Here is a 13535-nt window from a genome sequence, read left to right as displayed (position 1 = left end):
AAGACCACGTAATGCGCATTGAGACTGATGGTGCGATGGGCTTTACTTTGTTGAAACAAATTTTGGGTGATGTAAACGACACTGGCATTACGATGATGCCCTTTGCGCGTGAACCACAGTTTAATTTCTTCTTCGTCTTCTCCTAACATGTCGTCGAAAATGACCAAATGGGTTAGACGGGAGTCAGAGACGATGCCGTCGTCTTCTTTAGGAATGCCTTCCACAAATACGATGGAATCGCCTTGACTTTCTCGCAAGAGGCTGTACGCCGATTGCCACTCTTTGTAACACCACACGATCCGTTGAGGTGGCCGATCGATCAAATGATGTTTATGTTCGATCAAACGTTTGACGAATTCGGTTTTGCCTGAACCGCTAGGTCCAGCAATGAGCATGTTAAAGGGATGGCGAAGATACAAAGCCTCCCAACTGGCACGATCTAAGTGTTCGTCGATGACTTTGACAGTAAAGGAAGATGGAGCAGAGACAGCAGAGGTAGCCATTGTGTGAGAAATGTCACTTGTGACACGAAAACAAAAAAGACAAGAGTTTATATACTTTTTCAGAACACGTTTATTGAATGTTTTTTTTTCAAACATGAATACGAAAGACAAAAATACATAAAAGCCAAAGGCTTAAGTACAAGGATAAAAGGCACATAATAACCATGAACGTGGAATAAAAACAAGTGTCTGTACAACATGTTTTGGGTAATGTTCTAACCAGTTCTATAGTAGGGGGTAAGGTCACACAAGTGTCCTCCCGAAAGGGTCTTTCAGGTCTGTCCACGACAGTCCTGTCCTGGGTGACGGGTTCTTCTGGCACCGTCACTAACACGGGTTGAAAAGTAACTTTTTTCCTTGAACAACTCTCGTGCATACTGGGCCACTTCTTGGGTCCAAGCCTCAAAACCCCATTCTTTCCAGGCACGGACATCAGTCCAATGGGGATGTAAGTCACAAGCTACACACACATCGTCATACACGTCTTGGGTAGCTAAAAGTTGACGAATCTTTTTTTCCTGTTGAGGTCGAGAAGTATCCAGATGAAAACGCAAGGCTTTGAGCAAAAGGAGTTTTTCGTGACCATTTAAGGCCATTGAGGTTGTAAGTACTGATCGTAAAGAGTCCACAAAGAATCGGCTGGTAAACGAAATCCCAGAAAACAAGTCACTAAGACACACACCACTTGTCGTCCCAAATTGAATGGATACAGTTCTTGTAATAATTGATGGTAATGATCCACGGTTTGAATATGGTCGTTGAGTACCTTCCACGGAATCTGTTCAATGATATGTGACATAATCCATGGCATGGCAACTTGATTTTATAGTGTCTTTGTTTCAGAAGCAATAAATGTAATTTCTAACCAAACATGTTCGTTCTCCAGTAGGGAATTTAAATGTTACATACCGTAATTGAAACGTCAGAGTTTGTCTAGATGTTTCGTCTTTTTCTAAGCAGATTCCATGTAACAAATGTTGGTAATCCTTTAACTCGTCTTCCTCAATACGTTGCAGTAAGTGAATCTCGAAGTAACCAAAATTACGAACGTCTGGTCCATCATCATCCCCAAACTGAAAGTGTTCAACAAGGTCTGACCACTGAAAACATTTCTGACGAATCAGTCCTCTTATACCATTCAGGTACCAGTGGTTAAAGATCTGGTGACGTAACGGATGCAATTGTTCTTTACGTTTCACTTGTATTTTCACCAGCTCTCGGTAAATCCTTTCTCTCAACTCCTCAGGCAAGCCCAAAATGTTCTCTTGTAAAGTATCCATAAGTATATACACTGTTTTTGGAATCGTTGGGTGGTGGCCAAAATCCTCGTTTACCTTTGTGCCTAATGTAATATCCACTCATAATCAGTCTTCTTGTACTTTGGAACATAGCATAATTTAAAAACGGACGAATCACTTTGAGTTTGCGTTTCACTTGTATTTTGATCAGTTCTCGGTAAATGCGTTCTCTCAACTCCACAGGCAAAGCACGAATGTTCTCTAACAAAGTATCCATGAATAGGTCATACTAAATCCTCTTTGGTCTGACACAAGAAATGTACTGTTTGCACAAACATGGTTTTACTTCAGTGTCGAATTTAAATCGTTCAGTCACTAATCTACACATTACAATTCGTTCAGAAGTTTCCTCTTTCACTAAGTTGACATTGTGTTCAAGATTTTGGTAATTCGTTAACTCTTCCTCTGGAATTCGATGCAGTACGTTTACAATGATGTAGGTAGAATCGTCCATACCAAACCAATCCTTTTTAAAACTAGAGGATCGTTCATCAATGTCTGTCCGATGGAACACTTTCAATTGAATCAGTCCTTGTATAGCCTTCAGGTACCAGTGGTTCAAACACCGGTGACGTAACGGATGCAATTGTTCTTTACGTTTCACTTGTATTTTGACCAGCTCTCGGTAAATGCGTTCTTTCAACTCCACAGGCAAAGCACGAATGTTCTCTTGTAAAGTATCCATGAACAGATTATTATGGCAAAGTTACTTCAATGTCTCGGTCCCATTAAGGGTAAGTAATGACAATTCGGTGACCATCGAGCATGTTCTACGTTGGCCGAATCTTGCGGTTCCCAGTGGTGAAGTGACACACCGCAACTGAAGCACTTGACTTTATCTCCTTCGCCCAAGTAGAAAAATCCGGCTCTGGCTAATTCTTCGGGGGTCGGTCATCCCAGATACTTAGGCCATTTTCCTTTGAACGATTGAAGACGATTTTCAAAGTCGCAGTATTCCGACAAACGCACAGGAAACGAATATTCGTCTTTCACAGGTTCGTTTCGATAAGGGTTGGGTGATAGGAACAGGAGTTTGCTCAAGGCTGGATGACATCCGTAGGGGGGTAAACATGAAGGTGAACATTCCCCTTTAAAATGAAACCCAGTAAAATGTCCAAGAGGACGAGCGGCATCCCTTTCGCATCCCTCAGGTTTGACACGCACAGCATCACTTTCCATGATAGGGGTAGTGAAACTAAAGTTCCCATGATGCTTTACGCCATCGCTCAGGTCACAAGGTACAGCATCGTATCCATCACAAGGCCCACAATCGCATTCCACTTCCGAAGCCCCACACTTGAATTGTGCCTTTCTAAACAACTTGTTTTGTGTTTCTCTGAAAGTATTCATCTTGTTCGCTCGGTCTTGGTAGTCACAATGAACTATTGATCTTACCTAGGGTTCCTTTTTTATATACAGACCAATAACGACGTGACCGTACGGCAACGTACAGAGATTGGGAAGTCTCACTCGCTTCTGGTACACGATTTGATAGACTTTTTCCAAGGGTCGACTGACGATGTGGTGAGTGGGTAAATGTACAATCTTGTTCGGTTGGTAAGTGGTCACTTTAAAGTTTGCATCCTCTCCCGATTGCAAGGCTTCTTTCAATACCCCAAAGTTCACCACACCACTGGTACGATAATTCAGAGTCAGTCCTTTTACTTTGCACGTCGTGTGCACTTCTCCTTGTTTGTCACGGTATTCGTAGCCGTAATTTTTGGGGTCGCCACTGACGAAACTTAGAATCTTGTCGTCAGGATGCTCGTCTGTCCAGGCTCCTAAACGGTATCCTTCGATGTCAGGGTGATGTTGAATCGGGTGATGGATGTAAATGCAACTGTCCGTGTCAAAGTACAGGACGCGTTCCCCTAACAGTTCTAAAGCTTCGTACAATTTTAAACGAGCATGGGCTGTCACGTAAGCCGCAATGATGACATTTCCAAAAGGGTCGTCTTGTACAAAGTCCAAATCTTCTTCGTAATTGACCAAGATCAAATTCTCTCGAACGACGTCCATGTGTTTCATGTATTTGGTTTTGTCGTCAATCATCTGGAAGTAGCGGGAAGGTTCTGTCAAATATTCCGTCTTGGGTAAACACGGTCGTTGTGCCATTTTACCCCACAAGCAATTTAACATCACTTTGGCAAACGATCGCCTGCCTTCGTTTTTCTCGATGTGGTCTAAAGTGATGCCTTCTTGTTCATAGTATTTCTCTTTGAATTGTATTTGGTCTTCGGGAGTGTGACACCAGGACGGATAGCCGCTGGCTTCTTGCTTCAGTTTCAAAAAGGCATCCACGTAGTCGGCGAAAATGCCTTTCTGACTGGGATCACCCTTGTGGTACTGTTGTGTCTTGGGAAACTGGCAAATTTCGTACACTTCTAACAGTTGGTATCCCATGTCCAGAGCTTTGAACAATTCTACGCTGACCCAGGTTCCCGTCAAGGCCCGTTCTTCTTGGCTGTGCTGACAAGGTTGGTCTTGGTTGCACGTTTCGGCACAAGTACGGCACGAGGGAAACATCAGTTTGCCTTGACAATGGTGAGGTAAGACGGGATGGTATAGGTTCGTGGGAGGCAAAACTTTGCACTTGATCAAGCCTTCGTATTGTCGAATGTTTTTCAGGTCGATGTGTTCCGTCAGCAATTGTGGGTGCCCTACAGGAAAGCGACAATATTTGCACACGTAGGGATACAGCGAACACACGTCCAAGTATTTGATTTCTTCTCCTTTCTCTTCGTCGGCTTGGTACAGCAAACAGGTGGCATTGGTCCTTCCTCCGTACAAACTATCCCTCGGGTTCAGTGGGTCCATGAACTGGTAACTTTCCACGAGGCGTTTAAACTCGGGATCAGTTTTCATACGGTGATCGTACTCGTGTTCCCACATTTCCACCACTTGGTATCCTTCCTGTTCCAACTTTAGGCGTCGCTGACAAATGTCCTGGTACAAGTCTTCCATGGTTCGTTGCAAAAACTGATTTTTAGTGCCACGGTCAGGGTAACAGACGGGACATCCGTGAAATAAGCAACCGTTAAACTCGTACACGATCTTGGGGTTTTCTAAGTCCCAGCCATCGACCGAATACGTTCCGATGGTCTTTTCGCCCCCTCCGTTGCGGGCATGCTGAATCCACTTGTCTTCCTTGTCGCACAAGTAATGTAACCAACGTAGGGCTTTGACCGAGTATTGACGTTTGACAAAGTGGGTCGTTTGTGGACTGATGACAGCCACGGTGTTTTCAGGCATGAATCGTTGTCGATACACTAAGGAACACGCTTTGGCAATGGTGCAAGCTTCTTTCAAAGGATCGACCCCTCCGTGTTCCATGAACAGTTCTCGAAATTTTCCACAGCAACGCCGTAAAATGTCCACGTCGGAACGACAATACTTTAGCATTTCTTCCTGAAAGTCGAAAGGGTCCGAGGCGTGAGCCTGGTACCAAGCGTAGAAAGCTTCTCGTTGTTCGGTACGCATGTTGTCGGGGTCGTAATAGTGAGCCTCAGGTAAATGGGGTAGAACGGCGTGTTGATTGGCTTCCGTATTGAAAAAGTGCGGAAAGTACCCTTTAGCCATTTCTGTCATTCCAAACGTTTTAGGCATTCGACTCAAAGGCATGGCCAAATAGCTCATCGAATCTTTAAACTGTACTTGTCCCACTTGCATGAAAATGATTTTGGCTCCGTTCAAAGTCACTTTAGGACGTTCGGTGCCTTGTTCCGTATAGTACCTCAAAAGAAACTGTCCATCGTATCCGGAGAAATTGTGAGCCATCACCGTGGCATGACGATGACAATCTCGGTAACGTTCGATGTCCTCTTGGCTCCACGTCTTGTCGACGGGGTCTAAGACCCATTGGGCAAAATCGGCTAACGTGTTCGGCCCCCGAAAGATTTTTTCACGCCCTCCAGGAATCTTGCTACAGAGAGGGCAATGACTGAAGATAGGTTCTTGAATGCACTTCTCGCACGCTCGATGAGCCACGCAGAAATTAGGAATGTGAATGCCGGTCTCTTGCATGCATTCGAAATCGAAAAAGATGAAATTGCCTTTCTTCTTGTGACCATCCTCTTTCTCTGGTGGGGGTTGGTATTTTTGCACGTAGCATTGGTGTTCCAAGTCCACGATGTGGTGACAAATGTGACATTTTTTCTTTCCTGAACATACGTGTGCCTTGGTATTATTGGTACATATGACTTGTTCACACGTAGGGCACAATCTCAGGAGTTGACAAGCACATTTCTTCTGTGAACCTTGCGTTTTCAGATGTTGTTGGTAACAGGTAGGGCTGACAAACGTGCGCAGACAAGTTGAACAAGGCACTGGTTCTTCGCTCAGACAGGGTGAAGAGGCCAAACATCCTGAACATTTCAATCCACAATGCTTGTGTTGCTCTCGATTGTTATAACCATGGTCACATTTCTCACAGTAATAACCGTATCCCAGGAATCCGGTGATACTGGTAATGGTATCGAAATGGGCATCGTGATAATAAACATGAATGTATTTTCCGTCTTTAAAATCTTGCCCTCGAAACAACAGAGGCCCGCGCATTTCTTGAGGGTGCACTTTCAAGGTGTATCGTGGAGCTAGGGCATCTTGCAATTTTTGCATCTCAGGAATGCCACAGGGTGTGTCTTTGGACAGGCCAGCTTGTTGCAACAGGAGTTCTGCTTCGTTTCGTTGTTTGGCTCGATCGGATCGTTGAATAGTTTTCCAGGTTCTTTTCCATTCTACCGTGTCGTTCTTGTTGGCATAGGTTCGTCCCACCACGATGGCACGGGCTAAACACGTCTGGTCTTAAGGGTTGTGAATTTGGACGAGGCTACGCTTAATGCTGCGAAGCTCGTTCACCAATAACATCTTTTTGCGTCCAGTCCCTTGATGAGGAGAGACGTGGGTCATGTCCAGTGTGGCTTTTCCATCGGTGATGTCAAACTGGTCATTAGATTGTTGCACGTGTTGAATTTTGTCCATGACTTTGGAAGCGGTCAATTCTGCAGGGGTTCTAAACTCGATCCAAACAGGGGATTTCAAACCGTCGTGTTGTATGGAAAGTCTCAAGCGATCGTCTTCTTTGGGTTGACATTGTCGCTTGAGTGCGGTGAGCAAAGAATCCCACACCCCAGTGATGAACACTTCGGCTTTCTCTAACGGCACTTCAGCCTTGAAATCTTTAAACTTCACCGTGTATTTGTAAGCCGTGGTTCTAAATTTTCTAGAGGAGCGCTTTTCCGTCTCTCGAATGGAATAGTATTTTTCAGGGTTGACTAAGGGTGGTGAACTTGGTTTAGAGGGTTCGAATTCTGGTTCACTCATGTCCTCTTCAAAATCACTGGCATGAATTTGTGCCAAGATTTCAGCCATGGTACGAGGCGATAGATCACGTTTCTGCCTCTTACTTTCTTCTTCTTTCTTCTCAAATGAATAGGATCGTTTCATCTTGAGTGCAAAACGTCAAATGACTCAAGTTTAAACACCATAGACTAATTTATAGTCATGGCAGACCAGCGTATATAAAAGGGTGTGTGTCTTGTCCTTTCACTATTCATTTCACTCTCAAGCCGAGCACAACGATGGAAGAGACTAACCAAATCGAACGTTTCGTCAGAGCTTTGCGAGGGGTCATTAGAAAATTCTCTTCAGACCAGCCTACGGACTACTCTCCTTCCTTTCGAGATAAAAGTCAAGATACTTGCTATATCTGTCAGAAGAAAGGACATTGGTCTTCAGAGTGTCCAAACCGTCAAAAAAGAACAAAAACAGGGGCTAAAAAAGACAAAAGTCAAGATACCTGTTATTTTTGTCAAGAAAAAGGACATTGGTCTCCAGATTGCCCAAAAAAGAAACAAGAGGAGTCAGAAGAAAAAAGGAATTCTTCAGAAGAAGAGAGGGATTCTTCGGAAGAAGAGAGTGATTCTTCTGAGGAAGAAAGAAGACAGGTGAAGAAAAAGAAACAGGAGAAGAAAAGAAGAATGGAAGAAAGCGAGGAGGAAGAAGAAGAGGAAAAGAGTGTGACGGTGAAGAAATTTAAAAAACAGAGAGACTAAACAAGGAGAGAGAAGAAGTCAATGAACTTTTAATTAAAGTGTTTTCTATTGTGAATTGTGAATTGGATTGTAAATATTCATAAAAGAATAAATGAATGATACAAGGTAAGTGTCTTTGAGTTATGATTTTAAAATAATAACGTACACTCACGCACTCATACACAGAAACGTACTATAAGGGTAAAATGGGTGGGGTTTTTTTGAGTTATTGGCAAATTGAAAGGCTATCTCTTTTCGAGAAATGTGGATGGCCCTGAAAAGGGCCTTTTTATTTTGGTGTAGGGGTGAGTTTAAGCAATCAACTTTAACTGCCTTAAGCCTTTGCCACGGCCAAGGCCTACTAATGGACTGCGTAATGTTGATGATGATAATGATTGGGTTGAAATCACTAAGGGTGGTACGGTAGGCTTAGTCACAGGGTTGACGTGTTTAGCTCGGGAAGGTCGTATTCTCTTCGGTCGTGATAAAGTAGTCTGATACATTTGTTTCAGACTTCTTAACTCCGCTAAAATGTCCAACAGTACCGTGACCGTTTGATTTTCACCCTCTTGTTTCTTTGCTGCTACTTCTTCTTGCTGTTGTTTTTTTCTTACCTCTTCTTCTTGCTGCTATTGCTGTAGGAGAAAAGCTTGTTCCGCTTCCTTTTGTCGTTGTATAAATTTCTCCAATTCTTCTTTCTGTCTCTGTCTAAAATTCTCCACTTGCGGTAATGAAGAAGGTAACGAAGGTTCCGGAACAAATTCTTGCGAGGAGAGGAAATCCACAAAATCCCAATTCACCTCTTCTGAAAGTAAGTCCGGGTTCCCTTGGGCAGTCTCCCCTGCTGGTGCACCCCAATGGATCGTTTTCTGAGTTTCCGTCATGTTGAATCACTGTCGCATAGATTGACTGCACATAAGCGCTAACGAATCTATTTAGACCACGTGACGTCACAGACTGTTCTCTTCTGATTGGATGCAAGCTGACTGAATTTTGTAACGCATGTTTGGATTGGTGAATGAACTCAATCCGTTTCAATCCTACCTCTACCTATAAATAAGCGCAGTTCACTGCATTGATTCAGCTGTTCTCGTCGCTTCAAGATGTGGACCACAGTTGAGTCATCCACCCTTGTGTCTTCCATGATGTTTAGAACGGACATGCTCATATGTCCGATCCAAGTGGACCATTGTCCACAGGACAAACACCAGCCTGTGGATACGTAGGATCTACGTTGAAAGACAAGGATGTCTGAAAAGAGTGCTGATTTACGGACCAACAGTAAGACGCAGCCTAAGGACAAGAAGAAGACCAATGCGGTGCCCTTTATGTTAATGAATACATTAACATAAACCCAAAGGCCCTTTTCAGGGCCAGCCAAATTTCTCGAAAAGAGAATGACTTTTCAATTGCCTACCCTTTTTTCAAAAAAATTTAAAAAAAAAAAAAAAAATCCCATGTTCAATTTCCCTTGACGCTATACAGTCCCACCCTGTTTAAATTCCTTTGACGCTATACAGTCCCCTATTCCCATGTTCAAATCCCCTTGACGCTCAAGTCCCACGATTTTTCTCCATGTTAATTTCCCTTGTCGCTATATGTTCCCACGAATTTTCTCCATGTTAAATTTCCATTGTCGCTATATGTTCCCAGTGGGGTCTGTAATGCTAATTCCCATTGTCGCTATAATATCCCCCTTCACTACTGTGGTGGAACGTCCGCCTCGGGTGCGAAATGTCGCAGGTTCGAACCCTAGCCGAGTCATAACAAAGACTTATAAAAATAGTACCAGCAACGCTCAGTATTAGGAAGTTTTTGTGAGGACTGGTCGACCATGTGACTGGGTGGGACATTATGCTACTTGTCTGCGGCATGCTGCCACAGTTCTAGACATAACTATAAACTGTCACATTGCAGACATCGTAGCGATATGACTGAAAAATTGTTAAAGCTACGTTAAAAATCCAAATCACAAACTCACACACATTCCTTATATAAAAGCCCGTTATTAATATTTTTGTCAATCTTATCTAAAGAAACAATATTTCATAAAAAGTACACCAAAAAATTGTACTGAGCATACCATATGTCATGTAGGGGTTGAGTGGTTGTTGTCTTTTATTTGCATTTGTTTGTATTTGTGCCTGTTTTACTCTAGTTTTCTTGTTGTGTTTGTTATGTCAGTATTACGGTGTGGCATAGGAGGCCACCATGTCCAAAAGGGTCAACAGTTTCTGGACCTAAACTGGAAATTAACAATAAGTCGATATTTGTTTGTTTATTTGTTTGTTTTTAATCTTGAGGCAGTGTTTATGCAATCGTGGACTTGAACAAGTTTTGTTTGGGTCTCATTTATTAAAACGATGAAATTCAAGGATTTATTTCTGTCTGTCCGTCAATTTCTGTGTAATACATTGAGGGGGTGGAGGTAAACTAGTTTTTAAAAATGAAGGTGAACACCATCGGGGATTTGTTCAGTTGTTGCTGGTTTTTCTTTTTCTTTTTTTAAAATTACGCCACTCTCACTTAAACAATAACAAATGAAAAGGGAGGACTATGGACTAGTGCTTGTCCCGTTCTACAATGGTCAGATACTAAATATCAAACATGAACACATTTGCAAGGCTGGAAATTTTGTAAAGTAAGACTAGATTTATGATTTAGCACAGCATCATTTTGCCATACTTTCTCGCACATGTAACTGCTCTCCAATTGCACGAATCCGTAAACATTTTCGCAATTTTCAAACTCGCAATCCATGGCAAATATTATATTTTGAGACAAAGTCTTTGCGACATTAAATCCTTGATCACTGATAAAGTTTATAAACTGTTATTCGAATATTTTCCCACATTTATTTTTATAATTTCTCATTGTCAACATGTGATGTTGAATCAAAAGGCGTGTAATGCCAGAATGTTAATAAGAATATCTGATATTACATATATTCATAACATGAAATTAACATCAAAGCAAAGAAACACGTGGAGAAATTAATGCAAAAACAAACAAAAAATTAAACTGTACGTGTCTTTACGATTGGTAAGTTATGAAAGAAACTCGGAAAAATACTTAATTTAAATCATCTATTTTTTCCGGCATTTATTTGAGGTCTGGGTAAAAAGTATTATTTACAGGAAGCCTAAGGTATATTACCTGGGTTACCCGCATAATTATTTTCGGGGTAAGGGAGGGGCAAACATGCAGTGGTGAGCTATACAGTTCTGTGGATGTAGGCCAAAACATATCTAGAGGTAAAATCCTGGATGGGGTGGGGTTGGGGCAAAAATGATCCAATTAAATTATCTCATTCACTCGTTATCTAACGTACTGGACTTTCAAATTATCTGCAAAGTTAAAGACAAAACAAAAGAAGTAGAAGTTCGCTAAAGTCGATAATTTGGACATAAGTGTTGCAAGTAAAAAATTGTGGTTAAATATAAAACCAATATATACTGAAAAGCAGAATGCAGCAGTTCAACAGCAATATAGATTCAATTCAGCTGAATTGCATGTCATACATATTATCTTGGGATGACCACGCAATCGGGCCTTTCTTTATAAAAAATAAACGTATTTTCTCGCATGGCTACAGCGATAATGATCATGTAGAGGTCCGTCCGCGGTAAAGTGCATCAATTATAGGCCACTGTTCTCGGCTAAAAAATTTAATAATAATAATAATAATAATAATAATAATAAAGATGTTGGAGACCAAGTCATCAACGCAGGCGATAGTAATCTTTCTGGAACCTATTGGGCAACGGTTTACTTTCCCAGCGTCCACTGCGTGGAATATTTTGATTCTTCTGCAAATTAGTTTAAACTAGCGCATTTAAAAATGCAACAAGCGCAGCATTATTGGTTTTATCTAGCTGTTAACCTTTAAAGTACGTATGGTGACAGAAGTCGCGTCAACAGCAGAGGTCTTGTAGCGTTTCTCGCTCCATAGGTATGTTTTCTGACTGACTGACTTGTTGAATTTTAGTCGTGTTCGTCATTTCGGACATGTACGACTATTGGTATGTTTTCTAGTTACATCACTATTTATACATTTGGAAATCTGGGTAGTTGGGTCCTGGAACAGGCGTTTGGAATTCTACCCAGGCATTCAGCATGGAAGTTTTACATATTCATTTTAGAATACGGGCTACATAAAAACCCAACATGTTTTTTCATAAGATTACGATTTTATTTGGCAAATACGGGCTCATGACAACGATGATGACGACGAGTTTTAAACTGTTGATGTATACCGGATTATTGGAGCGGAATAGGTGTTAGAGAAAATCTCAGCGAGTGATTTTTAACCCGAACATGATGTTGAATACGAGACCTATGTACGTAATGGATGAGCAACAAAAGACATCATGACAATCAACCTCCTATTCGTTGGTATTTGAAATAAAATGTAGAAACGAACAGAATACCAAGCCATATTAAAATACATACACAAATTTCAGCCCTGAGGGATGCCGTGCAAAATACTGGATAGCACTCCCAAGGTTAAGATAAATCAATAAACACTAAATCTAAACCGACATTAAAAAATTGATACTTTTTATAAAAACAAAATGCCTCTGTCTGAACATTCAGAGTATGGCAATGATCGATTTGAAATCCTAAGACAGCATTATGGAACATACCATGTGGGTATGTGATAAAGCTTCCCGTGGGTCCTTTGGTTATGCAGGCAGCCATGTATAGCCTCTCTTGCGTTAGGCAGATAAAAAAAAAAATCTTTGCTTAATAGCAAAGCACGGATTAAGAAGGTTTGGCAGAGCTCATTCTAGTGAAAAATCATATTTTGAGCAGATATGTCCAAGAGACAATTCCTATACACTGTGGAAAATTGTAAACAGCGACGATATACTTTGATAAAGAACAGTTTTCCAACTTGTTCGAGCTGACTAATCCAGCTATGAATATGTCCTTTCAGACAGCAAACTGCAAAAAGGATTCTCAGCAGGTAACAATATCCATACAGAGATAAGGAACAGATTAAGTTCAGAAGTAATCAACAGATTAATGTTTATACAAACAGAGGAGAGATATCATGAGGACTTTGATTTCAAACGAACTTTAACAGAGAGGAACAGGAAAGAACGATAGATGGATATTTGAGTGTTAGATATATCTTTAACTTTGACTACCACCACCCTTTCCTACCCCCTCCTTATTTAGGTGACGAGGGTGTAGCTATCCTCTTTAGATAAAATCCATGCAGCATCTCTGATGACGTGCAGTTCCAAAGACAGAAGTAGTTGCAGCATTAAAGTAGATGCAGTAGAGAATCCGATAATCAATAATGTAGAAAGTGTGCTTATGCCTGACTTTGACACCCGACTACAAGATCAAAATGAGCATGATTTGAAATAAATGATTCGTGGGCGTTTGCTAGAGTGGGAAATTGTGCGAAATTTACCAGCTAAGAGAGTTTTTTTTAATGCAGATTTTTGTCAAATATACCCCAACCCCCTCAGACTGTAACATCCTTCTTAAAAGTACGTGGTAATGTTTTAAATGTAAAATAGAATGCTGAACCTCTTTTATTTATAATGCGAAATGATGAACAAACGGTCATATAAATTTATCATCAGCAATCAGCATCGAGGGCTCAGAACATTACCACGTTCAAATTCATTTAAACGTTCTGACATGGGATTGGTCAGTACTCGAATAGTATGCACTGACAGTTTAAT

General features: G+C 41.4%; 1 protein-coding gene across 1 annotated transcript in view; it reads right to left on the bottom strand.

The window, feature by feature from the left end:
- Positions 1–13535, bottom strand: part of LOC149778559 (uncharacterized) — an 83323-nt gene that overhangs the window by 50059 nt on the left and 19729 nt on the right. The window lies entirely within an intron of this gene.

Source organism: Sinohyriopsis cumingii, chromosome 17, assembly GCF_028554795.1.
Source record: "Sinohyriopsis cumingii isolate HCF-2022 chromosome 17, ASM2855479v2, whole genome shotgun sequence".
In the NCBI taxonomy this organism is placed as follows: Eukaryota; Metazoa; Mollusca; class Bivalvia; order Unionida; family Unionidae; genus Sinohyriopsis; species Sinohyriopsis cumingii.
The sequence above is the reverse complement of the archived record's forward strand: the minus strand, read 5'-3'. Positions and strand labels throughout refer to the sequence as shown.